The sequence below is a fragment of the Hordeum vulgare genome, chromosome 3H (genome assembly GCF_904849725.1).
Source record: "Hordeum vulgare subsp. vulgare chromosome 3H, MorexV3_pseudomolecules_assembly, whole genome shotgun sequence".
Taxonomy (NCBI): domain Eukaryota; kingdom Viridiplantae; phylum Streptophyta; class Magnoliopsida; order Poales; family Poaceae; genus Hordeum; species Hordeum vulgare.
The window spans coordinates 129,240,412-129,254,448 of NC_058520.1; positions in this window are offsets into that span (position 1 = coordinate 129,240,412).

The window sequence follows — 14,037 nt, forward strand, 5'->3', positions numbered from 1 at the left end:
GCATTCTTAACATCAAGCTGAGAGATAGACCAGTGGCGTGTAGAGGCCACGGCAAGAAGTGTACGGACAATGGTCATATGAGCCACAGGAGCAAAAGTCTCGTCATAATCACGACCATGCTCCTGCTGAAAACCATGAGCCACAAGACGAGCTTTGTGACGCTCAAGAGAACCATTGGAGCGAGTCTTAAACTTGTAGACCCACTTACAAGTGATGGGACGGACTCCGGGAGGAAGGGAAACAAGACCCCACATACCAGTGCGTTCAAGAGCAGCAATCTCCTCTGCCATCGCAAACTGCCATTCAGGATGAACAACGGCCTGATGATAAGTAGTCGGCTCAAGAACAGCAGCACCAGCGGTGGAAATACAAAGCAATCAATAGGCGGACGAGGACGAGAACGTAAGCCATAAGTAGGCTAAGACGAGGATGACGACAGATCCACAGAGGCATCCACAGAACGTGAAAGACGAGTGTAACACTAAGGAAAATATGGAACAATTGAAGGAGGAATCGCCAAGGTAGAATCGGGGAGTGGCGATGAAGAAGTCACCGGAGCTCCAGAGTAAACCGGTAACCCTGTCTTGGAGGTGATGTTGTTGAAAAACAATGAACCTACGAACTATGGAAAAGCAATGGTGGGCCCAGATTCAGATGAATGCCTCGAGGCCATGAAATCCGAGAGAGGATCCATATATGAAAACAAAGTGTAGACTTTGGAAGAACTACTTGATGGTCGTAAGACTGTTAAGTACAGATGGATATATAAAAGGAAGACACACGATGATGGTGAAAAGTCACCATTAAGAAAGCTTGACTTGTCGCAAAGATGTTTCCGACAAGTTCAAATACTTGACTATTATGAGACTTTCTCATTCGTAGCGATGCTAAAAGTCTGTTGGAATTATGTTAGCAGTTGCTGCATTATTTATGAAATCTTGCAGATAGGATGTCAAAACATTGATTCCTCGACAGTTTCCTTGAGGAAAGGTTGTATGTGATACAACCAGAAGGTTTTGTCGATCCTAAGGATGCAAACAAGTATGCAAGATCCAGCGATCCTTCTATGGGCTGGAGCAAGCATCTCAGAGTTGGAATATACGCTTTGATGAGATGATCAAAGATTTTGGGTGTATACAAAGTTTATGAGAAACTTGTATTTCCAAGTAAGTGAGTGGGAGCACTATAAAATTTCCGATGAGTATATGTGGTTCACATATTGTTGATCGAAAATAATGTAGAATTTCTCGAAAGCATAAAGGGTTGTTTGAAACAAGATTTTCAAAGGAAAACCTGGATTAAGCTACTTGTACATTGAGCATCAAGATCTATAGAGATAGATTAGGGCGCTTAACAAAACTTTCAATGAAATGCATGCCTTGACAAGCTTTTGAAGGAGTCCAAAATAGATCAGCAAAGAAGGATTTCTTGGTTGTATTATAAGGTGTAAATTTGAGTAAGACTCAAAGCCCGACCACGACAGAAGAAAGAGAAAGGACGAAGGTCGTCCCCTATGCCTTAGCCATAGGCTCTAAAGTATGTCATCTTGTGTACCGCAACTGATGTGTGCCTTGCCATGAGTCTGTCAATGGGTACAAAGAGTGATCCAGAATTGAATCACTGAACATCGTTCAAAGTTATCCTTAGTAACTAGTGGACTAGGGATTTTTTTCTCGATTATAGAGGTGATTAAAGAGTTTGTCGTAAAGGGTTACGTCGATGCAAGCCTTGACACTAGTCCGAATAACTCTGAGTAGTAAACCGGATTCGTATAGTGGAGCAGTCATTTGGAATAGTTCCAAAAGGCGCGTGGTAGTAGCATCTATATGATGACATAGAGATTTGTAAAGCACACATGAATCTGAAAGGATCGGACCCGTTGAGTAAAACCTCTCTCACAAGCAAGACATGATCAAGCCCCATAACTGTATGGGTGTTAGATTCATTACAATCACATAGTGATGTGAACTAGATTATTGACTCTAGTGCAAGTGGGAGACTATTGGAAATATGCCCTAGAGGCAATAATAAATTGGTTATTATGATACTTCCTTGTTCATGATGATCGTTTATTATCCATGCTAGAATTGTATCGATTGGAAACTCAAATACATGTGTGGATACATAAACAACACACTGTCCCTAGTGAGCCTCTAGTTGACTAGCTCGTTGATCAAAGATGGTCAAGGTTTCCTGGCCATAGACAAGTGTTGTCACTTGATAACGGCATCATATCATTAAGAGAATGATGTGATCGACACGACCCAAACTATAAACGTAGCATATGATCGTGCCAGTTTATTGCTACTGTTTTCTGCATGTCAATGTATTTGTTCCTATGACCATGAGATCATGCAACTCCCGGACACCGGAGGAATACCTTGTGTGTATCAAACGTCGCAACGTTACTGGATGACTATAAAGGTGCTCTACAGGTATCTCCGAAGGTGTCTGTTGGGTTGGCATGGATCAAGACTGGGATTTGTCACTCCGTGTGACGGAGAGGTATCTCGGGGCCCACTCGCTAATACAACTCACAACAAGCCTTGCAAGCAATGTGACTAAGGAGTTAGTCACGGGATCTTTTATTACGGCAGGAGTAAAGAGACTTGCCGGTAATGACATTGAACTAGGTATAGAGATACTGACGAACGAATCTCGGGCAAGTAACATACCGAAGGAGAAAGGGAATTGCATACGGGATTAACTGAATCCTTGACATAGAGGTTCAACCGATAAGATCTTCGTATAATATGTAGTATCCAATATGAACGTCCAGGTCCCTCTATTGGATATTGACCAGAGAGTGTCTCAGTCATGTCTACATAGTTCTCGAACCCGTGGGGTGTGCACACTTAAGATTCGATGATGTTTCGGTATAGTTGAGTTATAGGTGTTGGTGATGAAAGGTTGTTAGGAGTACCGAATGAGATCATGGACTTCACGAGGAGCTACGGAATGGTCCGGAGGTAAAGATTGATATATAGGAAATCTGCATTTGGCTTCCAGAAAGTTTTCGGGCATTACCGGTAATGTACTGGGAGTGACGAATGGGTTCCAGAGTTTTACCGGGAGGGACCACTCAATCGGGAGAGAACCTAATAGGCCTAAAGGTGGTGCACCAGCCCTTAGTGGGCTGGTGTGGCCAGCCTAATTGGGCCTATTTTGGCCAAGGGACAAATAAGGGGAAAAAGGGGGAAAGGGAGAAGGAAAAGAAAAGGTGGGATCCTACTAGGAGTAGGATTGGAGGTGGACTCCTCACCTCCTCTCCACTTCGGCCGAACCCTATTAGGGTTTTCTGGGCTGCCTCCTCCCCTCCCTCCCTCCTATATATACTAGAGGGTAGAGAGGCTTTTTGTACCTCAAGCAAAGGCGCAACCCTATCTCCCTTTAGATCGTTTACTCCTCTAGATTAGTTCCGCAGAAGCTTGGCGAAGCCCTGTTGGATTGTTCACCACCACCACCACCATGCCGCCGTGCTGGAGAACTCATCGACCTCTCCGGCCATCTTGTTGGATCAAGAAGACGGAGATCGTCATCGGGTTGTACGTGTGTTAAACGCGGAGGTGTCGTCCGTTCGGCACTAGATAGGGTTGGATCGTGATGAGATCGCGGGACGGACTGCGATTTGGATCGCGAAGATGTTCCACTACATCAACCGCGTTTTATATGCTTCTGCTTAGCGGTCTACAAGGGTATGTAGATTCACTCTCCCCCCTCGTACATGATCATCACCATGGATAGGTATTGTGTGTGCGTACGAAATTTTTTGTTTACCATGCAACGTTCCCCAACACTACCAAAGTTTTTCCAGGAATTACTCATCCAACAAGCTTGAGTCCTTTAGATGCCGGGAGGCGTTTACCTTAGCTGCTGACCTTGGACAGGAGTTGTTGATCACTGGATCTGACTACAAGGAGGTGGTAATGAACATCAGAGATGGCAATGGCGGGAAACATGGACACAACGTTCGTGAGATAAAGATGATGACTGCGGGGTGCAACATTGTTCCTTCATCTTCGAAGGAAGATCTTCCAACATCGAGGGACATAGCCTCGCCGAACATGCGCATAGTCCTCCCGTAGGTCACCATCTTTGGCTCTTACATCGGCCTAATATCAATTGTATTCCTCCTTTGCTCACGGAGCCGCCACCTCCCCTAAGAAAATTAGGGTCTCTTCGCCTCCCCCCACGCCGGCGCTGGTCCGCCTCGTCTCCGGTGGCCTTAGGGCCATGGAGGCGTGGTGGATCCCGACCCTTGCCGTTGGGAGGGCTATGTTTTTATATGGGTTTTCGAGTTTTGTTATGGTTTGTGTCCTGCTCAAGAAGGTGGGATGACGGCGGCTCCTTGAAGATGGAATCAGGTTCTTCCCGCCAGGCCCTCGTTTCAGTGGTGCATCTTGCATCGTCGGTGGACGTGTGGAGGTGTGTCTCCCGCGAATCTGTCTTTGGTGGATTTGCTCGGATCCGTTAATCGTTCGTCTATGTTCATGTGTTTCCAGGTTGGATCCTTTCGATCTACATTACTCTTCATCGGCGGCGGTTGCTATTCAGGTGCGTTGGTCCTATGGGGCCTTAGCACGACGACTTCATCACTGTCTACTACAATAAGTTTTTGCCCAGCTACGGTGAGGGAGGGGAGATGACGGCGGCGCACATTCGACTCGCTTCAGTACTTGTAGTCATCGCTAGGTTGTCTATGAATCTGGATGTAATTTTTACTATTTCTGGTGTTCGTTATACTACCATGTTTGAGGATGAATAGATCGGATGTTTTTCCGTAAAGAAAAAAATGTATTCCTCATATTTTGAGTTGATGAATAATAAGCCTTAAAAACAGTGAATTCTTGCTCCCCTAAAAAAATCTGTGAATTCTTCTTTCTTCTTGGAAAAAAGGTGTGAATTCTTCCTCGTTTGTAGATGATGACTCGCGAAGAAATCAACAAACCAAAGCCTATAGAAGATATGCTATACCCGATTCCCTTGGAACCGGTAATGCATCCCATCACCAACAAATCAACGAGCCTATAATTTGTGCACTCAAACGTGTTCCCCTCTCGTAGCTTTGGCTCGAACGTCTTCCCGCTCCCGTAGCTTTGGGGAAAAGTTTATTTTAAACTCTGAATTCGTAGAGGTCGAACATATTGAACCCTTAAGTCAAAATCGTGGTTGATTGTATCCTGAACTATGCAATTCCGGTCTAAATCAAACCTTCGGACCATTTTCCAAATAGGAATTCCGGTCTAAAAAACAGAAAACAAATGAAAAAACAGAAAACAAATGAACGCGTTTTTTCATTTGTTTCTGTTTTTTCATTTGTTTTCTGTTTTTTTTTCTGTTTTTTTCTTTTATTTTTATTTTTTCTTTTCTCGTTCTTTTTCCTTCCTTTTTATTTTTATTTTTTTGTTTCTTTTTCCTTTCATTTGATTTATCTTTTTTTATTATTTTCTGGTTCTTTTTTCCTTTCATTTTTTTTTATTTTTCTTTTCTTGTTATTTTTCCTTCCTTTTTATTTATGTGTTTTTGGTTCTTTTTCCCTTTCATTTAAATTTATCTTTTTTGATTTTCTTTTCTGGTTACTTTTTTCATTTCGTTTTTTTCTTTTCTTCTCTTGTTCTTTTTCCTTCCGTTTTTGTTTTTCTTTTTTGGTTCTTTTTCCCTTGCATTTAAATTTATCTTTTTTTCCTTTCGTTTAAATTTTTCTTCTCTGTTTCTATTTCTATTTCTATTTATATTATTTTCTTTTTATGATTTTTTTTCTTTTTATTGTTTCTTTTTTCCTATTTTATGCAAAGTTTAAAATGGATTTTTTTTCCTATATGTATACACATATGTATCTAGCCCTGTACTATCTAGCCCTGTACTGCATTGAAGGATTTATGAACCTCATCGAAGGTGATCTGGAGTACACTATGTCAATCGTGACAATCAGAATTCGCACGCGTACACCCATCCGTTATGGACTGCTCATTTCCAGTGAGTAATTTCTTATTTTTCGCCACAAGCTAATTATCCCTCAATTGGGGAGTTTAAAACGGAAATAAGTTTAGGTTTGGCTAGCTTTGAAAAGGGCACCACTTTGTCATCATGGTCGAAAGTATTTATTTTTGTCAAACCGGCATAAAGTAGAAGCGGCCCAACAAATTTTAAACGAATTTTTTTTAAGCGGACCGGTCCATAAGATGAATCCCAGTTGAAATTTGCTAGCTCTAATTTAGATCGGCATTACATAGTTCAGGGTACAATCAATCAAATTTTAACTTGAGATTTATTTCGTCCGACTATTACAAATTCAGAGTTTAAAATGTTTTTTTTTCTTAGCTTTGGGCTCGTCGTGTGCTGTGCTCAGCGAAAGCGTCGCTCGTCGACGATTGTTTTCAAACGCAAAGTGCCACCCTGCCAGGATTCCCGTGGTGCATCTCCACGCAAGGGTGCGGAAACAGCTGATTCCGCATGGGGCCCGCGCGGCTTAAAACAAATCAAAAGGGCGCACAGATTCCGATCCGAGTGCAAGCAAATCGCGTCGCATGGTCCCACCCAGTCCGGCAGAAAAGTGAGGGGGGTGCAGTGTGGGGTGGTGCCCGCCACGTTGATTCCACGGCCCATTTCTGCAGCTATATCAACGGCTGGTCCTCCTCCCATGCTCCTGTGCTAGGTGTACACGAGTCCTTCCCACATTTGTATTCATCGATCACACAAAAATCTCCTAGAGCAAATCCAACCGTCCGACCCAAACCGACGCGCATTATATTTATATTTTATTCGTTTGGGTCGACATGATGAATATTTGTGTCTGTTTTGGTAGTTGGATCGATGCTTGCGACCCATTTAAAAAAATAAGCATACATTTTAAAAATGTAGAAAGCATTAATTAAACATTTAATGTCGATCTCAAAGACTGGCGATAGTCCACATTACATTAAATATATAATTAAATAAACTAAAAACGAGAAGGCACGTTGCCCTAGGCGTCTTCGTCGTCATTGTCGTCGGGGCCGGTGAGGTCGACGAGCGTCAGCGTCGGACCAGCCCAGGGAAAGGTCATCTCCCGGGCGGCGACGACGTCGTCCGTCGGTGGTTGCACCGATGCTCGCTGGGCAGCACGTCGCTCCTCCTCCTGAGCTTCGGCCTCGCGCTCCATCAGCTTGATCCGCCGGGCCTCTGCGTCCTCCTCCCTCACCTGTCGCTGCCGCGAGTGCTCCAGGTAGGCCGCCTCCTCTCCGGTGTCGCACCCAACCAGACGGGTGGCGTGCTGACCCACTCGCACGCCACCTCGTCCCAGGCGTACAACTCGGGCCTGAGGACCAGCGACCCTGGCTCGGCGGGGGGCGACGGGGCTAGCGGCGGCACGAGAAGTCGCCGGCAGCGGCGAGCGCAATGGCCTCCGCCAGCTGCTTCTGGTAGGCCTCCTCCTCCTCCTCCTTTAGTGTAACGACTAAGATGCAGTCCTTTCCTATTTAGGGGGCGATGCCCCAAAATGGAAAGAAGCGCATCTATGCGTTTCGCAAGCAAGATAAACATAGCACATACATAATTTAAGAATGACAAATAGGGAATCGTTTGCCATCTCACATAGATAATATCAGAGTTACATCCACACATTTATTCAGACAAGGTAGTTCCACTACGGACTACATAACATAAGAAAAGGCTATGCTATCCCGCATGCTTGCCCATGATCACGACCACGGCCTCAGTCTTTTGGATGGTTCACATACAGGCGGTCGTTCTCCTCATCGTACTGCCACACCAGCTGCGTGCCATCTGGATCACCTGCATCGGGCGTACCTGTACCTGTTGAGGTGTTGAAGTAATCTGTGAGCCACGGGGACTCAGCAATTTATGACCTTGGTACCGAAACTAGTCAAGTTATTACGTGGGGAAGGTTCAGTGTTTAGGTTGCAGCATCCTAAGCATTTATGATGGCTACCTTACGTAGAACAAAGTTATAGATGTGGTGGTCTACGTGAGCGGTCGAAGACTAGTTGATCACTAAGTGATCCTGAACACCTACTTATGTCAAACATAACCCCCATCGTGTTCCCGATCGAAAAGAGGTCTTCGAGGGGGACAATCACGGTTACGCACATGGTTGGCAGTTTTATTAGAATCAGTTCAAGTTATCTATAACCGGGTGTTAACAAATAATCCATGTTACCACATAACCGTGGGCACGGCTTTCCGAAAGATTAAACCCTGCAGGGGTGCTCCAACTAGTCCATCACAAACGGTCATGAGCCGCAAAGTAATCCTCTATCACGAATCTCGTGATCTCGTCGGATTCCTTAGAGGAAAACCTCAACTCTTGGGAGAACCAAATCTTCACCGGGATTCCTATATGCAAGATATATCACTAAGGTAAGACAAGACTAGCAGGACCTCCCGACGTGTCGACGACCCCGATAAGAGCCGCGTATCTCAGTCTCAGGACACGTCGGATAAGCAAAGCATACGGTGGCCAGAGAAATCTCCCGAGTTGCCCCGGGATGGCCCCGCACGGTGCTCTAGTTTGGACCAACACTCATGAGGAGCAATGGCCCGGGTTGTTGATTAATTCCTCGGGGTAGCTATTCCCTATGCAAATTATTATTATGTGATTAGCAAATTAAAACCAGAGTTGGGTCATGCCGGACAAGGCTTAACACTACACGATTTATCAAGGGGGTCCCTATAACAACCCCGAATGTGTTAGGAGCGATCAGTTATGGAATCAAACACTAGTAGCCGGAAACTAAGGCGGCAAAAACGGAACAAATCACCCGGCAAAAGGCTAGGCCTTCCGTCATTTACCAAGTATATAGATGCATTAAATAGATAGCAGTTTAAAACATAATGATATCAAATTCTCATGTTAACACATGAGACAGCTGGCACCTGCAACTAGCAACGCTAACATTAGAAGCTGAGCAAGCCTACTTAGCCAGACAACATTAGCTAGGAGGGGAAAGTGTTTGGGTTTCATGGCAATGTCAGAAGGCAAATATATCAGGTGGTAGGCAGCGAGCATATATCGAAGGAAACGTGAATCTAAGCATAACAAAGCTAGATACGGTATCAAGGTCACGGTCATCTTGCCTGTGATGTCTTCATCTAAGAATATTAGAATGTCCTGGGCTGCCGCGGGAGCGGGAGGGTCACCTAGCGGCGCATCAAGCACATAAGCCTTTTTAGCTGCTTCAAGGATGAGCTTCAAGTTGCGAACCCAGTCCGCATAGTTGCTACCATCATCTTTCAGCTTGTTTTTCTCTAGGAATGCGTTGAAATTGAGGTTGACGTTGGCCATCTACAATATTTATAAAGACAACTTTTAGACTAAGTTCATGACAATTGAGTTCATTTAATAAAATTAAGTATGAACTCCCACTTAAATCGACATCCCTCTAGTCATCTAAGTGATACATGATCCATGTTGACTAACCCGTGTCCGATCATCACGTGAGACAGACTAGTCACCATGGTGAGCAACTTCATGTTGATCGTATTCAACCAAACGACTCATGTTCGACCTTTCGGTCTCTTGTATTCGAGGTCATGTCTGTACATGCTAAGCTCGTCGAGTCAACCTAGCTGTTTTGCGTGTGTAAATCTGGCTTACACCCGTTGTATGCGAACGTTAGAATCTATCACACCCGATCATCACGTGGTGCTTCGAAACAACGAACCTTCGCAACGGTGCACACTTAGGGGAATACGTTCTCGAAATTTTAAGAGGGATCATCTTATTATGCTACCGTCGTTCTAAGCAATAAGATGTCAAACATGATAAACATCACAATGCAATCATATAGTGACATGATATGGCTATTATCATCTTTGCTCTTTCGATCTCCATCTTCAGGCATCGCATGATCATCATCGTCACCGGCGTGACACCATGATCTCCATCATCATGATCTCCATCATCGTGTCTCCGTGAAGTCGTCACGCCAACTACTACTATCACTACTACTATAGCTAACCGTTAGCAATGAAGTAAAAGTAGTAAGCACATGGCATTGCATCTCATACAATAAATTAAGACAACTCCTATGGCTCCTGCGGGTTGTCATACTCATCGACATGCAAGTCGTGAAACCTATTACAATAACATGATCATCTCATACATCATACATGCAACATCAAAACTTTGGCCATATCACATCACATGTCAAACCCTGCAAAAACAAGTTAGACGTCCTCTAATTGTTGTTGCAAGTTTTACGTGGCTGATTTGGGTTTCTAGCAAGAACGCATTCTTACCTACGTGACAGCCACAACGATGATATGCCAAAGCTATTTACCCTTCATAAGGACCCTTCTCATCAAATCGAATCCGACTAGAGTAGGAGAGACAGACACCCGCTAGCCACCTTTATGCACGGTGTGCATGTCTCTCGGTGGAACCAGTCTCACGTAAGCATACGTGTAAAGTCGGTCCGGGCCGCTTCATCCCACAATACCGCCGGAAAAGAATAAGACTAGTAGCGGCAAGCAAATTGACAAATCATCGCCCACAACTTTTGTGTTCTACTCGTGCATAGAATCTACGCATAGAAAACCTGGCTCGGATGCCACTTGAAAAGGACGTGGATGTCGCCTAGAGGGGGGGGGGGTGAATAGGCGCTTTAAAATAGTTAAGGTTTAGGCTTGAACAAATGCGGAATAAAACTAACGTTTAATATGTCAAGCACAAAACCTACAAACAACTAGGCTCACCTATGTGCACCAACAACTTATGCTAAGCAAGATAAACAACTAAGTGATAGCAAGATATATTACAATAAACAATATGTCTATCACAAAGTAAAGTGCATAAGTAAAGGGTTCGGGTAAGAGATAACCGAGGCACGGGGAGACGATGATGTATCCCGAAGTTCACACCCTTGCGGATGCTAATCTCCGTTAGAGCGGTGTGGAGGCACAATGCTCCCCAAGATGCCACTAAGGCCACCGTAATCTCCTCACGCCCTCGCACAATGCAAGATGTCGTGATTCCACTAAGGGACCCTTGAGGGCGGTCACTGAACCCGTACAAATGGCAACCCTTGGGGGCGGTCACCGAACCCGTACACGTGGCAACCCTTGGGGGCGGTTACCGGTACCCGTACAAATTGCTCGGGGCAATCTCCACAACCTAATTGGAGACCCCGACGCTTCCCGGAGCTTCACACCACACTGATTGAGCTCCGAGAGACCACCAAGCTTCTAGGACGCCAAAGCATCCACGAAGAACAATATCAAGGGTACTAAGTACCAAAGGTAGTAAGCTTCTCAACTTCTCACTTCCACGTATCACCGTGGAGAACTCAAACCGATGCAACTAATGCAATGGCAAGAACACACGAAGTGGTCAAGTCCCTCACACTCAAATCCCTCCACAACAACAAAAGCTATGGAGAAATATGAGAGGAAGAACAAGGAGCTCACAAAGAACTCCAAGATCAAGATCCAAGGGGTTCCCCTCACATAGAGGAGAAAGTGATTGGTGGAGATGTGGATCTAGATCTCCTCTCTCTTTTCCCTCAAGAACAAGCAAGAATCATTGGAGGGATAGAGAGTAATCCAGCTCTAAGAATGTCAACAATGGAGATAGAACAAGAGCTCAACGGATAGATAAGGCCAAGGGGAAGAAGACCCCCTTTATATAGTGGGGGAAAGAATCAGACCGTTACCCCCACTCTCTGCCCGAGCTCCAGTGGTACTACCGCTGGCTGCAGCGGTACTACCGCTGTCACTCCAGCGGTACTACCGCCAGCTAGCGGTACTACCGCTGGCTGCAGCGGTACTACCGCTGGCACTCCAGCGGTACTACCGCTGGGCCCCTGGTAGTGCAAAGGCACTACCACCGCCAAGAAAGTCTTTGCAAAAAGGTCCGTCCACGAACAACCGCTAGGCAGGCGGTACTAAGCGCTAGGCAGGCGGTACTAAGCTCCTGGAGCGGTACTACCGCTGACCAGGGGCGGTACTACCGCGCGCCAGCGGTACTACCGCTAGGGCCAGCGGTACTACCGCCAACTCTAGCGGTACTACCGCTAGGTCCAGCGGTACTACCGCTCGCCACTAAAACGGCCATAACTTTCGCATACGAGCTCCGAATCGAGCAAACCCAAGCTTGTTGGATTCAGGACGACAAGGGCTATCCAAACAGCGACTGGAAATCTTAAGACCATGCGGTTATGAATATGCCAAAGATATAGAGATGTGAGATCTTTATGAATGAAGAACCGGCAAAAACTCCAACATCGAAAACATCATAGTAGATGCATATGGACTCCGTTTTCGATGAACTTGAGCTTGTCACGAAGATGACCATAAGCTCTAAAACTCACAAAGAGAAACACCAAACAAGAACCAAGAAGTATGATGCAAGGATGCAAATGGTTTGAGCTCTCAACGAACGATACGATCAAGCTACTCACTTGAGAGCCCCCCTTGATAGAACATCAATCTATCCTACCCAGAAAACCTATCAAGGGCAAACCTATACCTTGCACCTCGTCCTCTTGAGCTAGATGATGATGATCTTGGCTTCCTCAAGATGGACCACCTTTCTTGATTGTGTTGGCTTGATGAAGACTAGTTGATTTCTCCCCCATACTCACTATGGGTGAGCCACTCTTCAGCATAAGTCCATTGCCACCACAATGGACGGCAAGCTTCAAGCATGCTATCTTCGTGCTGGTCCACTTGAACTTGCACATCGCAATCTTGATGACGATCACAACTTGACGTCATACTCCATGGGTTGTATGAGATCTTCCCTTTGACGCAAGCCCATGGAAACACACCTAACCCCCACATAGAACTCTCACGAAGACCATGGGTTAGTACACAAACACGTAATGGACAATGCTTACCATACCATGGGATCACTTGATCCCTCTCGATACATCTTGTACGCTTTGTGTGTTGATCATCTTGATTTACTCTTTGTCTGAGATCTTGATCAACCATTGATGATGATCACAACTTGACGTCATACTCCACGGGTTGTATGAGATCTTCCCTTTGACGCAAGCCCATGTAAACACACCTAACCCCCACATAGAACTCTCACGAAGACCATGGGTTAGTACACAAACACGTAATGGACAATGCTTACCATACCATGGGATCACTTGATCCCTCTCGGTACATCTTGTACGCTTTGTGTGTTGATCATCTTGATTTACTCTTTGTCTGAGATCTTGATCAACCATGTGTCTCTATGACCATTCTTTGGATAATACCTTGAATACCATCTTGGTCATCATATAAACTCCTTGAACCCAACTGATGGACTTCAAGAAGTGCCTATGGACAAATCCTATAAATGTAACTTAAGGCAACCATTAGTCCATAGGAATTGTCATCAAGTACCAAAACCACATATGGAGATATATGCTCCAACACCACTGAAGGGTAACATAGCATAAATTCAAAATTTTCCTACGCATATTCAGATCTTCCTATGGAGAGACCAGCAACGAGAGAGGGGTAAGAGCATCTTCATACCTTTGAAGATCGCTAAGCGGAAGCGTTGCTAGAACGCGGTTGATGGAGTCGTACTCGCAGCGATTCCGATCTAGTGCCGGACTACGACACCTCCGCGTTCAACACACGTGCAGCCCGGTGACGTCTCCCGCACCTTGATCCAGCAAGGAGGAGGGAGAGGTTGGGTAAGAACTCCAGCAGCACGACGGCGTGGTGTCGATGGAGAGACGAGGTCTCCCGGCAGGGCTTCGCCAAGCACCGACAGAGAGGAGGAGGAAGAAGGGCAGGGCTGCGCCGAGGGAGAGGCAAAAGTCTGATCTCCAATGGCCAAAAGTGCCCACTATATATAGGGGGAGGGAGGGGTTGCGCCCCCTTGAGGGTTTCCCTCTCCTGGGGGGGCGGCAGCCCTAGATGGGGGCTGGTGCGATGGCCAAGGGGGGAAGGAGGGGTGTGGCGCACCCTGGTGGGCCTTAGGCCCACCTGGCTTAGGGTTTGCCCCCCTTCCCCCCCCCCCCTGCGCATTGGGCTGAGTGGGGAGGCGCACCAGCCCACCTAGGGGCTGGTTCCCTCCCCCAATTGGCCCAC